General features: G+C 35.2%; 1 pseudogene; it reads right to left on the reverse strand.

Moving 5' to 3' along the window:
- Positions 1 to 16,374: 16,374 nt before the first annotated feature.
- Positions 16,375 to 16,493, reverse strand: LOC145288307 (5S ribosomal RNA; annotated as a pseudogene).
- Between the last annotated feature and the right edge of the window lie 4,671 nt (positions 16,494 to 21,164).

The raw sequence follows: 21,164 nt of genomic DNA on the forward strand, positions 1-21,164 counted from the left end.
TTTCTTCGATGAACAAGTAATCTTTTTCTTTAATGTTTATTTGTATCAGGTATGGTTAGTGCTATGGGGTTAAATGGTAATAAACGGAAGGAACGCAGGATTTTTAGGAACGAAACATGTATTCATATATAGTAAAAGCAAAGTCAATTAAGCATATCCATTCCTTAACGGTAAAACGTTTACACAAGTCCTGCTTCATCGCGTGCCAAACTCAGACTGCCGGGCACCGGTACTCAATACCGGAAGTGATGTCACCAACGGAAGTGACGCCATGAGATAGTCCATTAATCCCCTGTCATCTAATCAGTTAGAGAACAGAAATGTTTGGAAATTTATTAAAGTTATTATAGTAGCGATTAATTAATCAGAGTTACAAATCTATATGTTAATATTGTAATATCTTGGACCTTTTATCCTCCTATTAAATAAATAGGTTTGGTTTGGTTGTTTTTTGTTTTACGGCATATCAACCCTTTTCAGGTTATTTAATGTCGAATCCAGTGATTTTAAAGAACAATTTTTTAATAGAGTATATTTTTTTTTTCAAGTCGGTTTTTATTTAACCGATAGTTGGGACCCTAAAAGGTACTACCAGTCGGGGTAAGAGTGGACTTGGGAGCAATGGCAATTAAATGGTGGCTCCATACTCACCAAAGCCCGTAAGCTGGCGCGTCACCATCGGATATAGTTTAAGGTCATATCCAGGAACTTAATAAATAGGGTATCCCGATCACCGGATTTAAAGTCAATTTTGCAATAACTTTGGGACATTTACGAGTAAAATCGACTTATGAATGTTTAATTACTTTCCTCTTCGGGAGCGCAGTATTTTACGCAATGTGGCAAATCTAGTTCACAAATACAAGCACACTAGCTTGGGACAAAAATGTAATTTCTCTTCATCTAGAAGGATTTATAAATGAAAAGATAGGTGAAATATATCTTCAGAACATATACTACACTATTTTCTTCGATGAACAAGTCATCTTTTGCTTTAATGTTTATCTGTATCAGATATGGTAAGAGAACGGCAATGTTTGGAAATTTATTAAAGTTATTATAGTAGCGATTAATCAGAGTTACAAATCTATATGTTGATATTGTAATACCTTTTAATGCACATAATTATGTGCATCACGGTTTCCATATTTTTTTTTTTTAATTTCTTTTTTTCATTTTCACCCCAAACAAGGCACATTGCCACTTTGGTGTAGGGGGCTACTATCAGGGACAGCAACTACTGGGGCACTATGTTGGGATTTGGGCAGCAAGATGTCGATTCACGTTGCACTTGAACTTCTGCATGTCAGTACAGTTAGGGAAGCAGGAATCTGGAATGGAATTCCATATTCTAGTGGTTCTGGGGAAGAAACTACTGGAGTCGGGTTTGTCGAGGGTGTCTACGTCGTGGGGGCACAAGTATATGCCGTTCATCAGAGCATTCACCATTAAAATACTTGTAGAACAAGCAGAGGGATGCAACGTTTCGTCGCTGGGACAGAGGCTGAAGCTTAGATGCCAGTTCAGGGCCTATCAGATTGGCGACTCTTTTTTTAACCTGGTCTAGGAGCGAGAGACTAGTAGCAGATGCACCAGCCTAAATGTGACAGCAATACTCAATACATGGGCGAATGGTGGCCTTATAGAGGTACAGGATACTTTCAGGTGTCAGTAGTTTTCTAGCAGGATAGAGAGAGAAAATGATAATATACTACGAACAATAAATTAATATATAGATACGCTAATTAAATGTTTGTAGTATGTTATCACCTTCCATTCTTCTATTTAATAAATAGGATCTCCCGATCACCGAATACACACTCTAAAAAATGTTTAAATTTAAAAAAAAATGATGTTATTTTGGGCCGGGCGTGAAATGAAAATATACCTTCTTGGTCTTCTGGCTAAAATCCAATCTTTTCTGTGTAAAGATAGTTTAATGATATTGTTGAATTTTCGTTCATAATAATGAAAATATGTCACACACTCCTATAAGGATATTGAAAATAAACTGCAATAACCAGATATATTCATCTGACACATCAACCAGATTACTTAGATAAATAATTTTACAGTTTTGGCAAAAGTGCTACAATAATAACGCGGGGTTTCCATTAACGCTGAACGTCCACAGAATGTCCAGTGGCAATATATTACATATGAAAGATGCCGCTGTGGAATTTCCACAGGTCCTGCTAATCTAAATAAATTCTGATGCCTGCACAAAATAAAACACAGGTGCTAGATTAAACGTCATCTTTAAAAATCTCTATTTACTTATAAATTAGATAAGCCTCCGAATATGAATTCTACCTATATAATATCCATCATTATAACCCACTACCTATATAATATCCATCATTATTATGTTTCCCTAAATTCGGTTTGACTTTTTTTCTTCTTTCTTTGAAGATTGTGATGTTGGGTATGGAGCAGCCAACCGAGAGCTCTTTTTAGTATTCTCGTTGTTCCCTTAAGTGAAATTGTCTGGATCTCTTTTGCACTTGGTTCACCAGGAATATTAGTTAAGTAAGACTTCAAATTCTTCTTCATAAGCCCTGTGGCACCTATAATAACTGGTATGATTGATATCTCTCTAAGACTCCAGTTTCTTTTCATATCATACATGAGACCTTGATATTTGGTCTGTTTCTCTCTCTCAGCTCTGTTCAGACCTCCATCATCAGGGACACTAACTTCAACCAAGGTTGCAACTCTCTCTGACTATGGTTTGACGAACATTCTTATGACAGTTTTCCAAGTTTTACTACTTATGTGTTGGCTCATGATGAATTGGAAAGAATTTTTGGTCCCTCGACAAATTCACCTTTGTCTGTTCATCCGTTCGTCTGTCCGCACGTCTTGGAATTCTTTGAAATTTTGCAAAACATTAACCATGATTGGAGTAAAAAAAGTAACAGAACAGATTTTCCAGGAAAACTCCATTTTCCCTCTATGGGTGCCTTTCGGGTAAAAAGGGCTACAATTGACACTTTTGTGCTTATTTAAAATGAATTGATGCCTTGGATTTTATAAAACTTTCAGAAAAGTTGAAACTAACTGATTTCTATAAAATTTTGTTTGCCTATATTTCGCGATAACTCTTGGGTGTGCCCCATAAGCTCTTTTAGGGCTAATAAAACATTCCATTTTTAGGACTATTTTATCATATTCATCCAAAATTATCTGTGTATGTCTATTTAGCAGTTTTGCATGGTGCTGAACTCAAATTTAAATATATCAAGGCCTTGGGGACTTTGGGGGCTAAATGGGTGGGGGGAAATGATGGACTTGGTCATTTCTATTTTCGCATGGTGCAGAACTCAAATTTACATATGTTATGGCCTTAATCTGAACTGTTTCTTCATTTTCACCAGGATTTGACGTCCTCTGGGGACTTTGGGGCAAAATGAGAGGGCGATGCATATCATTTTTTATCCCTCGTTCACTGTGCATACTTCACTTTTTTGTTTTTGAAACTATCACTAAAATGTTTCTTAACTGGCTCTTTTTATCAGTGTCTATTTTTGTTTGTCATCAGTTTCCTTCTCCAAGATTGATTGCCGTCACAACTGCTGAGGAGCTTCAGAATTATCAGTGGGAGTCTAGCAAATGTTGCACATTTCCCATGTGTCCATTAGAATTGTGCAAAGAAGGAACGTTCGTCTCCTTGAGATATTATAGATGGAATACTGCTGCCATATCTGGGCATGAGCTGCTAAAACAGCCTATCCTGCCTTGACAGAGTACAATATAGACATCGTTGCTTAGTGGTGGATGCCCTTTTTCTCTTCCCTGCAACCTCTCTCCCACAGAAGAGACGTTGCGAGCCTATCCTTGTTTTCCATAGCAGGTGTTCGTTTGAACTCCAATCTCTGGTTCCCCCTCGCCAATCTTTCACGAAAAACACCCGTCTAGCTGAATCCACTGGAAATAATTTTCCCCACTCTTTATCTGTGCCTAAATCAAAACGTAGATTCCATGAACAAAGATTCTTTCTTAGAACTGCACGCCTGTGGAACTATGTTCCCTCTGCCTGCTTCCCTCCGGACTACAACTTGGATGTGTTCAAGTCCAATGTTAACAAATTCCTAATGAACCGCCCCCTTAAGTAAACACTTCATCAAATCTCCACACTAACGTAATGTACTTGCAATAACCCTTATCCCTGAGTGGCTTCCGGGCCTTGATAAGTGGTGACCACCGTGTAAAAAAAAAGATACTCGCATACCTTTATATATACAACGATTTATATTCCCAAATATTCACGTATTTGGTATTAGTAAGACTGGATCTTATTTAACCGTCAGACAAATTAGAAGTGAATATTTTGTTTATCTGACACCAGCACTAGAAGATTCACTTATCGGGGTGACAGACTATGTATTCATTTGTTTTTTTGTTTTTTTTTTTTTTTGGGGGGGGTACTGAATTTCCTTCTCCTAAAGGATTGTTTTCGTCACGGTCCAGGAACAGTATTTGCCCTCTGTACATCTTGAATATGAGAGAGAAGTTAACAATGCTACATCTTACCCAACGGTGGCATAAAATTGCTGAAGGCAGAAGCGTACCTCTCCCTGAGGTATTATATATACCCACATACCTAGATATATTCAGCACATAGTATTCACAAATGGTTACCCATCTGGTATTGACCAGGCTTTGCGTTGCTTAACGTCGGTAATCTAATGAGCACCGGTGTGAACAACATAGTTATGCCGTATACCCACATATTTTATTTTCAGCTGCAATATCGATTCCTAAATACAGTCATGTTATCTTTTAGAAGCGAAGATAAGTGTTAAAAATCAAATTGTGTATATGTACGTGCAAAAAAAAATTATATCCATTCAAATTTTGCAAATCTATTCAGCTGTTGAATGTAGATAAAGAATATAGTTTTCGACATTTGTGATCGAAATCTAGTTACCATGTTAATCTGTACCAAATATGATTGAATTTGCAGGAATGACTGTGAATGCAATTATCGATTCCATGATTACAATTTCTGGTAGTATTCGGAATGTACTATTCACGCTTCCATTCATTCCAATACTAGTGGGAGCTCGAAATGTTTGAAGTAGTAGCAACACAATGGTTTCCCATGTGACGCAAACTTTACTAACTTTAATGCAATACCTTTTTGTACTTCTAATCACCGAAAAATACGCTATATTTGGTAAAATACGCTATATTTGGCAAAATACACTATATTCCAGTAGCAGACCACCAATCAGTCACTATAACCATGTTTACGGAGAGATCTTTACTAACTTTAATGCTATAATTTTTGCACTCTTAATCACGGCAAAATACGCTATATTTGGCAAAATATGCTATATTCTGACCGCAGACCATTAATCAGTCACCATAACCATGTTTACGGAGAGAACTTTACTAATTGTAATGCAATACTTTTTTGTACAAAATACGCTATATTTGGTAAAATACGCTATATTTGGCAAAATACGCTTTATTCCAGCCGCAGACCATCAATCAGTCACTATAACCATGTTTACTAACTTTAATGCAATACGTTTTATACTTTATTCACAGAAATATACGCTATATTTTGCAAAAGGGGGCTAATATTAATAACTATGTTTACAGAGAAATTATGCAGGCAGTTGAGCCGCGAGATGTGTGTTCATATTACATTAAAATTTCTGTTTTAAAAAGAAAACAAAGTATTTTAGTATAAAGTATAAATTGAAAAGCGCCGAGTCATTTTATCGGAAATGGCGTCATTTTATCGGAAATGGCGTCATTTTATCGGAAATGGCGTCATTTCTCTACAACTTGACTGATCATTGTGTTTAGTATTAGTTCAAATACGATATCCGTACTCTGTTTATCGTGGGGGGGGGGTAGTGAACAATTGGATCGCTTTAATACTGATAACAGATACTACACTTTGATCTCAGTAAAAATGCCAATAAACCGTATTATATAGCAGAGTTTCCTCCCAAACATTAACTTCTCCTATTTAAAAAAATGCATAAAGTCTTTACGGTGTACGTCAGTGATAATATTTTTAAAAAATCACATGGAAAAACTTCTGATTCCCCAAATCTACGTACCTGAACTGTATAGTGGTGGGCTTGTTTGGTATATTAGTCAGGAGTGTGTACGCTGAAGGGACACAAATGCGATGAGTTCATCAGTAAAAGCAAAGGGATGCAACACTGCGGCGATGGGGTTGGATGACAATTAGTGCAGCAAACTATTTTACTCTCATTCACCCAAAATAAGGCATATTCTCATTTTGACGTTAGGGGCTACTATTTGGAACCATGTTAAGAGTGACATTATGTAGGGATTTGAGCAGCGAGAGTTCAGTTTGAATTACTTTTAATTCTCTGCATATTAGTATAGTCGGGGAAGCTGAAGATCGGGATTAAATTCAAGTCTTTCAATCAGAAGGTAGATATTATTAAAGTAGAAAGTTTAACTAACTTTACTATGAAAAATTAACGCCTTGCGAACGGGTAATATCATAGATAACGACCTGTAAGTAGCTAGGAACAAAAGCCTGCGACATACGTGAGGAACTGCATGCAGGCTAACAAAATACTGAGGTATGATATTCGGGGCTTTTCATGCAACGATCTACATTGCACAACAAAATTAAAAATGAGAACAGCATTATTATTATTATTATTAGTAGTAGTAGTAGTAGTAGTAGTAGTAGTAGTAGTAGTAGTAGTAGTAGTAGTAGAAGTTGTAGTAAACTACTATGCATTTTAAGAACATTTCAAGTTTTCTATCAAGTAGTTTGGAAGCCTGCCAGTGATTAACAGTCAGACAGAAATGTCACCTTTCAATACAAGGAGAGTAATAGGTTTTATTATTTACCTAAGAGTGGGCAGGAGCTGTGCAAAGCAGGAGAGATAAATAGACTGCACACCATGTCGTGTAAACTTATGTATGCATGGTTTTGTTAAGCCTTCGGTAGGAGAGCGTATAATTATTTCGGTGTAGACAGTTTTGTATCTTCTCCAAACTTTTGTAAAGCAAATTCTCTTTAAATTTCTCTATATAATAGCCATCAGCCAGTCAAATGTATTCTCTTATAGTATAATAATATTTCATCTGTATATTTTTATCTTGGGTCTCACTGAAAACAAGTGTGCGTGCTTGCTAAATAACTCGTCTTGTATTTTTTCGTAACTTTTTCTCATATCTTTTATTTGAAACTATTTTCTAGAGCTTTATTGATTTGTTTTCATACCATATCCTTTTTTAATCAGTATTTTGTGTCGATTGAAGATTTCGTTTTCCAATATTATGCTTTGTATATACGTTTTTCTTACACGAAAACATCTAATATATAAAAACAATAAATATAAAACCTTTGTTATGATCGCGTGCACTTCACGATTTCGTGACAATGTTATCGTACACTGCCGAGTAAACAACTCGTCCATACACAATTTCTGGATGGTCAGCTGCTACTTTAAGATATGGTAGAATCATATTGACAGCGATTTTCGTGAGATCACCGAAGGTAAGCAACGTTGAATCAATTTACTAACTTTTTGGAATACCAGTTGGGTGACCATTTGGAAATCCCAGGTGCTGTAAGTAGGACGTCGAACCTCCGTGCAAGAACTGCAAAACTTATCGTCGTCACCTCCCGGGATGTGCATGCGATTAGGAACCGCTTTTAAACTTGGAAAGCTCATGAAACTTCCTCCAGCAAGGTAACCCGGTTCAACCTGCGTATGGTGAATGCTACTAGTGTAGGTTGGTTGGTTATTTTGTTTTACGGCATATCAACCCTTTTCAGGTTATTTAATGCCGAATCTGGTGATTTTGAAGAACGATTTTTTAATAGAGTATATTTGTTTTTTTTAAGTCGTATTCTATTTAACCCATAGTTAGGATCCTAACAGGTACTACCACTCCGGGTCAGAGTGGACCTGTGAGCAATGGCAATTAAAGAGTGGCTTCACACTCCCTAAGGCCTGCAAGCTGGGGTGTCACCATCGGATATAGTTTAAGGTCATATCCAGGACCGCTACTAGTGTAGGATTAGACAGGAGATCATTCGGCTCTAACTTAGTGCTATATAACTATTCAGCAATGTTGAGCTTATATATGACTATTAAGCAATGTTAGGCCTATATATATTGCTATGTTGTTCTTTATTATCAAGGAATGTTAAGCAATGTTACACACTTTATTTCTTTACTATTAAATAACTTGTAGCCTAGTCAGTACTACAGTGGGTGACCATTTGAAAATTCAAGGCGCTATATGTGCTCTCCGCTTATCTCAGTGTTGTTTAAAGTCGTCTAGCACTTCTCATAGCCACTGGACTCAAGCAGTATCGCTTCAGGAGAGTTGTGGCTGGAAATTACGCAACCCCTGCCTCACAATTGCTGGGGTATCCATTGTCTCTTGGGACTGAACGGAGGCATCAAATAAAGCTGTGTAGCATCAGTTTCTTCGTCGTATAAAGAATTTAATTAGAAGCAAATTACAGCATACCGAAGATATGACCTTAGGTAGATCAGTAACTACGTAAATATTTATAAAAGCATCAATAAAGAGAGGTTGGTACGACCGGACGACTGATTATTTATTGATGTTGGAATTCAATCAATTAAATACGGAAATGTGTTTACATTTTAGAGAGTCTGGTTCTTTTAAATTAACAAAGCCGACAAGGAGACGTTTGAATCAATATTGATATAAAAACCAGTTTAAATGGTTTGTATGTAAGAAGGACATTTTATAGAAAACATTCTATTAATGGTCTTTTTAATCCGATAAACAGGAAGGGAGTAAAGGAGATAAAAAGCAAGATGGCGAAGAAGAATATGAAAAGTAGATATATTGAGATACGAGGTGTCTTCAATAAGTTCCCAGACTTTTTTTATATATACATTTTTATTGATAGTCCATGAAACTCTAGTCCCCCTCAAAGTAATCTCCTCCGGCTGCAATGTACTCGTTGTACCATTCTAACAACTGCTGGACGGGCCCCATGAAAGTCCTATTGTGTGAGCTTGCCAATGACTCTCGTCCACAGCCTCTATCATCTCCTCAATTGTCTCATAACGACAACCTCTAATGTTTTCTTTCAGCTTGGGGGATAACAAAAAGCCACAGGAAACAAGGTCTGGACTATAGGGAGGATGAGAAACTGTCTTGGTGCCCATCTTGGTCAAATAGTCTGTGAACAAAGATGGAGTTGTAGACTGGCGCATTCGCGCAAATTTTAGCCTCCTCAGTTCCTCGGTAATAACTGGGACACAGTTCCCACACTGACATCAAACTGTGCACTTATTTTCTCTATAAACACACGGTAATCGTTTTTTATTAATTGCTTTAGTTGGTCATTTAACTCTGCTGTTCTGTCTTCCTTACTTCTCCCACACCTCTTATCATCGTCACAGACATCCTCCCGTCCTTGAATCTCTTATGCCAATCAAAAACTGATGCTCGATTCACGCAAGGTGGTCTAAAAGCTGTCTGAAGCATTCCATACGTTCCTGTAGCATTTTTCAAGTTTGCATTTTTTTAATTAACTAGCTGTGATAATCAGGCTTTAGTAGGTCGTATGCTGGTTCCTGCTGTAGCTGTTCATTTGAATCTGGATACATAAAAATTTGGTATGTTATCTTATAAAAGCGTATAGCAATAAAATGCTGAGTTTTCACGAATCTACAATAGATTTTAATTCCTGTATGTATTAGTCTGGAAACCTATTGAAGGAACCTCGTAAATATGAGGACAAACAGGAACGTCACGAGGGAAAGATGATTAAAAAAGATGAAAGAAACAAAAGATGTAGAAATAAAAGATGAAAGAAAAAAAGATGAAGAAATAAAAGATGAAGAAAAAAATGATGAAAGAACAAAAGATGAAGAAAAAAAGATGGAGAAATAAAAGATGAAGAAATAAAAGATGAAAGAACAAAAGATGAAGAAAAAAAGATGAAGAAAAAAAGATGGAGAAATAAAAGATGAAAAAAAAGATGAAGAAAAAAAATGAAGAAATAAAAGATGAAGATATAAAAGATGAAGAAAAAAAAGATGAAGAAATAAAAGATGAAAGAAAAAAGATGAAGAAAAAAAGATGAAGAAAAAAAATGAAGAAATAAAAGATGAAGAAATAAAAGACGAAAGAAAAAAGATAAAGAAAAAAAGATGAAGAAAAAAGATGAAGAAAAAAAGATAAAGAAAAAAGATGAAGAAAAAAGATGAAGAAAAAAGATGAAGAAATAAAAGACGAAAGAACAAAAGATGGAGAAATAAAAGATGGAGAAATAAAAGATGAAGAAATAAAAGATGAAAGAAAAAAGATGAAGAAATAAAAGATGAAGAAATAAAAGATGAAAGAAAAAAGATGAAGAAAAAAGATGAAGAAAAAAATGATGAAAGAACAAAAGATGAAGAAAAAAAGATGGAGAAATAAAAGATGAAGAAATAAAAGATGAAGAAAAAAGATGAAGAAATAAAAGATGAAGAAATAAAAGATGAAGAAATAAAAGATGAAAGAAAAAAGATGAAGAAATAAAAGATGAAGAAATAAAAGATGAAAGAAAAAAGATGAAGAAAAAAGATGAAGAAAAAAAAGATGAAGAAAAAAAAGATGAAGAAATAAAAGATGAAGAAATAAAAGATGAAGAAATAAAAGATGAAGAAAAAAAAGATGAAAGAAAAAAGATGAAGAAAAAAAGATGAAGAAAAAAAATGAAGAAATAAAAGATGAAGAAATAAAAGACGAAAGAAAAAAGATAAAGAAAAAAAGATGAAGAAAAAAGATGAAGAAAAAAAGATAAAGAAAAAAGATGAAGAAAAAAAGATGAAGAAAAAAGATGAAGAAATAAAAGACGAAAGAAAAAAAGAAAGAAAAAAAGATGAAGAAAAAAAGATGAAGAAATAAAAGATGAAGAAATAAAAGATGAAGAAATAAAAGATGAAAGAAAAAAGATGAAGAAAAAAAGATGAAGAAAAAAAGATGAAGAAGGTGGAGGAAATAATAGTGAAGAATATGATGAAAGAATATTTTTATTTTTAATTTTTTAATCGTTTGAGATCAGTTATTCTTATTGCGAACTATTATAGTTATCGGGGACCTTAAAGCAGTGGATAAAGGCCTTGAGCCTCTACAGTTCCAGGTGATTATAGAAGATAGAAATTCAATCCTGTTCAAGCAGGTCAGGGGATTAAATGGACAAACTGTGGTGACACAACAATTATGGGAGGAAGTAATTACTAGGAATAAGTTACAAGACTCAGCATTTCTATCCTGTCGCGGTTAAAAACACTAAAGAAGGCCAGAGAATGAGTTGGCCGAAATGGAGTGAAACAATAACAACTATGAAGATTAGGATACAGTCTACAGGAAAAAAATGCACATGGTGAAAATAGAAAAAAATAAGAAAGAGCTAAAAACAAGATCAACAAATGAAGAATACATGGCACCCCCTGTGAGTGCACAGTGGATGATGACTAAAAAACGACCAGGTTCAGCATTTGCACACACACACACCCATTTAGCCCTCAAAGTCCCCAGCGGACGTCAAGTCCTGATGAAAATAAACAAACGGTGCAGTTTTAGGCCTTAACATATGTATTTTTTTGCACCATGCAAAAGAAATAAAAAAGAAATGACTAAGTCGATCATTCCCCCTCATTAAGGCCCAAAAGTCCCCAAGGCCTTAACATATTTAAATTTGAGTTCAGCACCATGCAAAACTGCTTAATAGACATACACAGAAAGTTTGGATAAATATGTAAAAATAGTCCCAAAATGGAGTGTTTTTATTAGCCATAAAAGAGCCCCTGGGGCACACCCAAGAGTTATCACGAATTATAGACAAACAAAATTATATAGAAATCAGTTAGTTTCAACTTTCCAGAAAGTTTTATAAAAATCCAAGGCATCAATTCTTTTTAATAAGCACAAAAGTGTCAATTTTAACTATTTTAATCCGAAAGGCACCCCTGAGGGTAGGGGGGGGGACAACTGGAGTTTTCCCTGAAAATCCTTTTTGTTACTTTTTTACTCATATAATATTTAATGTTTGTGCAAAATTTCAAAAATACTTCCAAGGCGTAGTCATAGAAAATAGTGCGGACAGACGAACGGAGTAAAATGAATTTGCAGGTCGACCCTCCTTTTGTCAGGGGGACGAAAAAGATGAAGGAAGTAAGAAAAAAGATAAATAAAATAAAAGCAAAAGATGGTGCATGAGATAAAGATTGAGAAAAGGTTATTTAATTATTGGAATATTTTGAGATGAGACATTTTTAGTTATTTATTGACGGACGGTTATCCTCATCTTCATAGTTGTTGTTTCTGTCATTAGAGGCATTAAATGTCTACGGTCCTAGGTGAGCGTTTTCTGAAAATAGCGTTTTTAATTCAAAAGCCGGCCAGAGGATTAGTTGGGCAAAACGTGGTAAGATAACAACAGCAACAATTATGAAAGGCAGATACAATGAAGAGACTCAGCATTCCTACCCCATCGCGGTTAACCACCTAAAGAAAGCCGGAGGAATAATCGACCGAAACGTTGTGAAGCAACAATTAGATGATGAGGATAATAGTCCGTAAATAAGTAAATGAGATAAGATGGGTTTTTTTTACACAGTGATCACCACTTATCAAGGCCTGGAAGCCACTCAAGGATAAGGGTTATTGCAAGTACATTACGTTTGATGAAGTGTTTACTTAAGGGGGCGGTTCATCAGGAATTTATTAACATTGGACTTGAAGACATTCAAGTTGTAGTCCGGTGGGAAGCAGGCAGGCGGAACAGAGTTCCACAGGCGTGCAGTTCTAAGAAAGAAGCTTTCTTCATGGAATCCGCGTTTTGATTTAGGCACAGATAAAGAGTGGGGGAAATTTTTCACAGTGGATTCAGCTAGACGGGTGTTTTTCGTGGAAGATTGGAGAGGGGGGGCCAGAGATTGGAGTTCAGACGAGCACCTGCCATGGAAATAAGGATAAAACAATGATAGGCTCGCAACGTCTCTTCTGTAGGAGAGAGGTTGCAGGGTAGAGAAAAGGGCATCCCCCACTAACTAGGTTTGATATAAAAATGGATGATGAAGAATCTATATTTTTTCGTTTTTTTCTATTGACATCCATATTACAACCTTTCTTTTCTATTTATTAAAAAAAAGTAAATACAACTTTCTTATATATGGACCGTGGAATTGCATTCATCTTCAAAAGATCTAGCTAATTTGCATATTCTTTGAAACATTCATTTTAATTAATTCCTTCTTTTTTTTTCGCTTTTCTCATTGGATGATCGTTTTTAGTTAACTATTACGTTTAATCATATGGGATGATCGTTTTTAGTTAACTATTACGTTTAATCATATTCATGCAGATATTGTACAGGATTTATACTCGCGTAATATTTGCATAAAAAAGTTCTAGGAAACACAGAACTTTTTCTATATATAATTATGTATTCATATATATATTTATTTAAAGATTTTCCTCCTAAATTGTACTGTCAGTTTTTTTTGGTCTACAGATATGAAACTTAATATATAGTGTATTCAAACTCATGCGAAACTTTATATTTGTGTTTTAGCCTGGAAATTCGGTGCAAGAGGTTGAAAATTGAAAGAAATGGAATTTGCCAGGTGAAGGTTGAACAACGATATTACGAATATGCATGCATAACGTAAAAGCTATTAGTTCATGTTTTACTTTTTAGCATTGCACTTCATAGCTCAGACATCAACGTCAAAGGAAAAATAAATCGTAAGCTAAACATTTGGTTTCGATTCTCGGTGGTGGCGCATGTGTCATTTTTTTAAAAACTTTTTAAATCATTACTATATATTGGGTATTATATAATGTAATTATATATACGAAATCTGCATTAATCAAAATGTCATAATTAAGCATATTTTAAGACCGGGCAATGCGGGGGGACCCCTGCTAGTAGAAGAAAGAGATAAAGATTAAAGATTAAGAAGATGAAAAGATTCTGATGTATAAGTAAAAGAATGAAATGGCAAAGATAAAAAAGTACAGAAGAGACATGTTGTAAAAAGAAATATCGACGCTTCTACAGAATTGGGACGAGATTTTGTAGTCGATAAATGCAGTTTTCAGATTAAAAAAAAACAATGGTTTCAACTGATTTTTGTCAATTCTAATCAGTTACAATGGTAGCTTCCCAATTATGCACCGAAATTACCTGAAATGTTACAACTTTAATCGTGTTTGCAGGTGAAAAATGTCGGCAATCTTGTTAAAATCATAACGAAAAAATACATCTTTTTTGAACTCTCCTATGTCTTACGATCGTTTTCATCAAATTGTATTTTTTTTAATTTTCTTAAATAAATATTTTCTCCCTTATCGATTTTCGTAATTTTTGGATATAATCATCTTAAAAATACGAGGCATACGTAGATAACATTGTTTTCAGTTTTACGATTTCCGGAATTTCGTCCCAATAGTGTACTGGCGCCGAAATAACAACAATGATATCACAATGATGAAATAATTGCAACGAAAATAGACGAAGAAGAATAGTAGGGTAGAAGGGACGGAGTAAAAAGAATAATTAAATCGACAAAGAAGTAAAAGTAAAAAGAGAAAACATGACAGAGAAGAGAAAGGGGGAGGAAGGAAAAGGAGAAAGGGGCAGCGGAGAATGTGGAGGGAGGAGAAAAAAGGAGAACAATGGGGTAGAATGCAAGGAATACATAAAACAACAATTACAAAAAAAATGGACAAATTAACTTATCATATTTAAGCGTATTTGACGCTCGGACAAAGCCAGACATACCCCCGCTAGTATGTTATATAGAGAATAATGAAATAGAGATGGACAGAAAGACGGATTAAAAGAAAAAGAAGAAATTACAAAAAAAAAAAGTGCCAACGTCTCTATGTGAAAGTTTTCTTTGGAATAACATGGATTCGAACTTGGTACAACCAGGTTGTCACAGTGTACCTTTAACCACTTAGTCACTGTCACGTTTGTGTCGTTAGTAAACATTATTCATACGTTGATTTTGTATAAATCAGATGATTATTGTCAGCATTGGTTTCCGCGAAAAACAAGAAAAATATATGATTTACAAAAAAACAACGCGAAAAAGAGTTTAAAATTTTTAAAAAATCAATAAAAAGAAGAAAATCGAAAACGAAGAATTATATAACATAGCGAGAAAAAAATGAGATAAAAAGAAAGAACTCACAAAACAATTTTATAATCTTCTATAATATAAATCTCACCTGTCTGTTTAAATGTATGTATGTATGTTTGTATGTTTCGCAAAATCTTTCGATAGAGACGACGGACTTTCACGAGATCGGTATCGTTTTGAGGCTTGGCCCTTCGGACGACAAATATCGAAAAGTTGGCCAAAAACATTAATTCCCTTACCTTCAACTCGGAACTTTACTACAAGGAGGTATCGCTTTTTTTCCCATCGATATTTTCGAAAGTCATCCCCTCTTTTCGATTGTCCACTCTTAATTTAAACCTACGTCACTTCCGGTTTGACGATGGGCGCAACAGCTTAAGCGTCACGTTTTTGTTTTTGTTTTTTTGTTTTTGTTTTTTGTTGTTTTTTTTTGCTCAACACACACCTCCAAACACCAAACGGGCAACGCCGGGGACCCAGGCTAGTTTTAAATTAAATAAAAAGATAAAGAAGATACGTAACGAGTCTATCTCTGCTTTATCTTTTCTTGACACGTGTTGAACTGAGCTTCTATCTACATCTTCTGCCTATTACTCCAAATAATTGTAATCATTACCTATCTGTGCCCAAAACTAAACGTACATTTCATGAACAAAGTTTGTTTCCTAGAACTTCATTGAAGTGAAACACAATACCGCAGTGCTGCTTCTAACCTAACAATAACATAGCCGTTTTCAAGTTGCACCTGAATAAATCGAGATAAATATCAGCAGCGGGCGCCGCTGTTGTTTTGTTTTGTTTTTTTTTTAAACAGCGTCGGCGACCACGGCTCTTCAAATTTTAGAGCCATGGTAAGCTTGGGAAGACAAATAAAGACGATAGTTTACCGTTGATGTCCGTCTTGACTCAGGGGACATCTCTCCTAATGTGTTAAACGCGCCCCCAGAAACCAACCTGGAAATTTCTACGACTATGCCTACATGGTCACTCATCCTGGACAGGCTTATCAATTTAACTTGCTTAACTTCGGTGATCTGGCGAGTACCGGAGTGTCACGGTGATTGTGAAACAGCACTAACACTATCTGGGTTTAACTGGCTTCCTCCAAAGGAGAAAGTTTCATCGGAGTATGAAATTCACAAGCGGTCCCCAGCAGCATGTATATCTCCGTTAGCGGAGATGACAACGTTAGAGTTTTTGCATCTCTTGCAGGGAGGTAGCGACGTCCTCCTATATACAGCACCTACAATTCCCAAATTGGTCACCCATTTTAGTAATGGCCAGGCTCAACGTTGCTTAACTTCGGTGATCTGACGGGAACCGGTATGTCAACGTGATTATGCCGTACAACGTGATTGGGTCGTATATGAATCCGTTTCTAAAATATAGGGAAGAATAAACGTATTAAAAGAAGAAAATACAAAATTAAAGTGTTATGTTAAGGTTGTCAATGTCATTACGTGAAGGTTTTTTTTTCTGCGGAACGACCGAGATTCGAACATAATAAACATAGGTGCTCAGTCTTTGACGTTAACCACTTTGCTACCGTTACTTTCCTGGTGCTTTTTGTTCAGCGTTAAACATTCATTAATTCCGTATGTATCAAAAACTCCCAAAAAATTTTGAAAATCTGTAATGAAAAGAAATAGTGAAATAGAGATAAAATATAGCGAAGAAAAAAAGAAAGAAGAAATTACGAAAAAGAAGGATTTTGTAATAAGGAGAAGAAAGAAAAACCTAACCGAGATAAAATTATTACAAAAGAAAACAAATTCTGAAGAATTTGAAAAGAAAACAAAATGAATAAATAAAAAAAAACGAAATCTAAACGAAAAGGAAATATCATACGAATAAGAATTGCATCGAATAATTGAAGATCAAATTCTATTTACTGTTATTTTCTGTGGGGTTTCATGTAAATAAAATGTTTGCCAACTCTTAATTGTTTTGCCTATTAAAGAAAACGGACAACAAAAGATTGTAAGCAAACCAAATCTCGGCGGGAAGACTTTCAAATTTGAGGTCCAAGCAACTAAAAACCAAACATAAAGATTATATGGAAATGTAAAAATATCTCGTTATAATGTATACCATTAAAACGCTACATTCACATTTATACACAAACTAACAGGGAGAACCGACGTCACCAGGTATTGAATGATGATCAACGAATGTTTCGCACTGCTATATTCTATTGTAATCAAAATTGTTGAAATCGCTATTTTTCAATCAAGTCGTGCGGGGCCCGTCGTAGGGCACCGGACGGAAGCATCATATGCCTCTCTGCAGTGTCTTAGTCACATTGTAGTCTACATTGCACTGTAGAGAACCTATTGTTGATTTTATTAAATTATTTCATATATAATGGCTTGAATTAAAGTATAAAATACAAAGATCAAGAATAATGCTTGAGTTCTGCTCGAAAAAGAAACTTTCATTTCGAACGCGCCCCTATCATATCAAAGAACGTACTGTTGATTTTATATGTCAGACCTTACGGATTGTTTGGTAGTAAGACTTCTCAAATATTATAATGATATTAGGCTGTGTAAGATGTTAACTATTGTTTAAATCTCCTTTTCCTTCTTTCATCGGATTTGTTCGATTATTGATATGTATCGAAGACATTCTCAAACAAAATCTATTCAAGCACACTGACAGACACATAAAATACCTTCCTGTGAAATTTCATAAAAATCAGCTCAGCCGTTTTCGAGTCCATAGGGAACTCATTCGCATACACACACAGAGACACAGACACAGATACACACACAGTTCGTTTTATAAAATAGCAGATACAGTAGAAACCCTGGATACGGCATTAAAAATTAATAACAAAATACAGTAATATATAATACATGTACATAAGCAAATAAAATTATGACTAACACCGTAAGGCGGGGCAAATACAGTAAGCAGGGGACGGAAAAACTTACATTCTACATTGTACTCTCAAAAAACCGTACCCCAGAGCCACAATATCCCGGGGGTCTACTGTATTTTCCCCTTAAAATATTTTTTTTTATAAATATTTCACGTGAATGACAAATTCTTTTTGTATGAGACGTCACATGGTTTAAATAAAGAGTGAGTGAGAGAACCGATGAGTGTTTTTAATGCGCTGATAAGATATGATTAAACAATGATCATCCCTCTTCCCTTTACCAAAGTGATCAGCAGTTAAGGACGAAGATCAAAGCGAATAAATATCCTCTGTATTCAGCAGTTTGTCTTGGCTTACTTGTATTTCGTTATATAGAAAAAAAACGTATTTACTGAGGAAGGACTAGACAGCGGGTGTACAAGTGCAAGCGGCTAACAAAGTATGATATACCTTCAATAAGTTTCCAGACATTTTTATTGATAGTACACACATGAAATTCTAGTCTCCTTCAAAGTAATCTTCTCCGGCTGCAATGCAATTAATGTACTTTTCTAACAATTCTGAAAAGTTCCAGAAAGTCTTCTTATGTGAGCGTGTCAATGCTCCTACTGCTTTCATTTCCTTAATTCTTTCCTATCGACAGCTTGAGCGTAGGGAATTACTAAAAGTCACCGTAAACATACCTCATCTAAAAAAAATCAGAAAGCCTAGTAATGTGTTTCAGAGTTTGGTTGTTCTTGAAGAGAAACTCGGCTTATAGATGTTCCGTTGAGCTCATTGTAATGAAAGAAGGAAAATTATTTACAACTAGCAGTGTTTATTTGTAAATATAGCAATTGGGAATATGGTAACTACCATCCTGAATTTTTAAGAAGGGCTTCAACCTCTTTCTCATGATATTTAAGAAAAGTAATTATAGATCATATTTAGACGTCTCCCTTGCGCATAGCAACTGTGGACAAAAATTGATAATGAGTGCTCAATTATTTTTAGTTTGGATTTTATTCAAAGAAATATAAAATATTTAATGCTGAAAATTTACGTGCCTTTATTTAAGATCGCATTCAATTGTATGTAGGATTTGGAGATAAAATCCAGTTCTTATGTCATGATTACTAAAAGTCACCGGGAGCATAATGTTAGGTGAAGTACAGATTTGTTAGAAAACTCCTTCCCTTTTCCATGTGTATCTACACATGTTTGTGTGTGCGCGAACATATATACGTTACAGATTACGAATGGCGTAGGCCACAGTCGGGGATATTACATATAATCTAGAAATAGAAAAATGGATAGTGCCCATAAAACGTAACACTACAAGAATAAAAATATATTTCAAAACACCCCGACACAATAAAACTGTGTAAGAAAGAAAAAAGAAGAAGAAGAAGAAGAAAAAGAAGAAGAAATTTGGTAAACAATGAGGTACGTAGTTGGTGGAAAGTGGACACTGAGTAGTAAATAGGCTAACCGATTGTGGCAAGTTTTTGTTGATTTCTGTGTCAAAGTAGAATTTATTATCTTAACGCTAGGAATTCATTTATAAATCAGACAGAAAATAATTAAGCTGCATTATTTATCTTTTTTTGCAGATTTTGGAGCAACGACGTCGTTTATACAATCAAAATGTTTTTGATAGATTTGCGGAAAATATAGGTTGCAATCAACAGGAAAGTGATCAGTGAAATTATGAGATGTGCTTATCTTGCTTACTTCAGAGTAATGCTGGGTGATTAAGATAAGGCATAGGCTTTCCATATTTTATGCAAGTTGAGCATTGTCTAAAAATGGACTAAAAAGGATAGAAAGTCACTCCGCTTTGGTATTCCAATGGTCTTGCATGAACCAAAAAATCCATTTCGATGACTGCTATTTCTGTGCAGTCAAAATGAAAGGAATCAACAGGAAGAACGGAAATTCGTTGGTCTATCCAAACCTCAAGTCTGCAATTAGACCAATTTCGCCATGATCCAATGTTTAAAGGATTACTCGAGTTGGAATTGCCTGGTTCTGAAGAAGACCAAGCCTCTGTTTAGTCTACTGACAGTAGCGAAGCCAATGTTTCAGTTGTCGATTTTCCTCCTAAGTCACTACCACAGCTTTTTTACTCAAGGAGAATTTAATTATCTGACTAGAGATTTCAACCTTTCCAAAGATTCTTCTAAACTTTTAATTTGAAGACTCAAAGACAAAAATCAACGTCATTCTGGAAGTCAATTAACCTTCTATAGAAAACGCCATATTGAATCCTTTGCCATGTTTTATTAAGGGAAACGACATACTATATTGCAACGATGTTGTCGGCCTGCTGTGGTAGCTTGGTATCGGACAGTATTATTTTCAAAATTGGCGCCTTTTTATAGATAGTGTCAAACGAAGTTTCAAATGCGTTCTTCACAATGGCAACTTATATGAATCAGTTCTTCTAAGCCATTCAACGATCCCCAAAGATAAATATGATGAAATCAAGTTCGTTCTGAAAAGGAGTTTATACAGATAGCACCAATGGATCATCTGTATCAATTTGAACATGGTTGGGTTTCTTTTCGGGCTACAAGGTTGTTACATAAAATTTTCTTGCTTCTTGAGTTTGTGCGATAACAGGGCAAGATCAGAGCACTGGATAAAAAAAAAAGATTGACCTGTGCGCAGTAAACTTATTCATGGTTCTCTCGATATTCTGACTTCTACTTTGATGGGGCGTTCTAAAATTGTGTTTCCTCCGTTTCCATCAAACATCAGTTACATGGAAGTTCGATATCAAGGTCGTTAGGATGCCACCATGCTTGCAGACTACTGATGGTCTATCAAGCGCGATGATACTGGAGCCACCATTCTAGAAAAGTAGTAAAACGTTAATTTATGAATTATCATACTTAGCACTTTTTACTACTTCCAGATTTAATTGGGGAAATTTCTATGAAAATGTGTCTTATAGTTACATAAGAATATTGTTTCTTCGATATGCTTGTTTTTATTGTAGCTATCGGCTTCCTACAGAGATGAGTATTTCATCGCAGAAAAACTATATCTGATAGAAAAAAAGTGGCATTTCTGGAATAAGAAGTTACAGTTAGAAACATCTTAGGCGCCATAATTATTTTTTTTGTTGGCCAATGTAATTTAGAAATTGGAAA

Source organism: Euprymna scolopes, chromosome 11 (assembly GCF_053919585.1).
Source record: "Euprymna scolopes isolate OS-2025 chromosome 11, ASM5391958v1, whole genome shotgun sequence".
NCBI lineage: Eukaryota > Metazoa > Mollusca > Cephalopoda > Sepiida > Sepiolidae > Euprymna > Euprymna scolopes.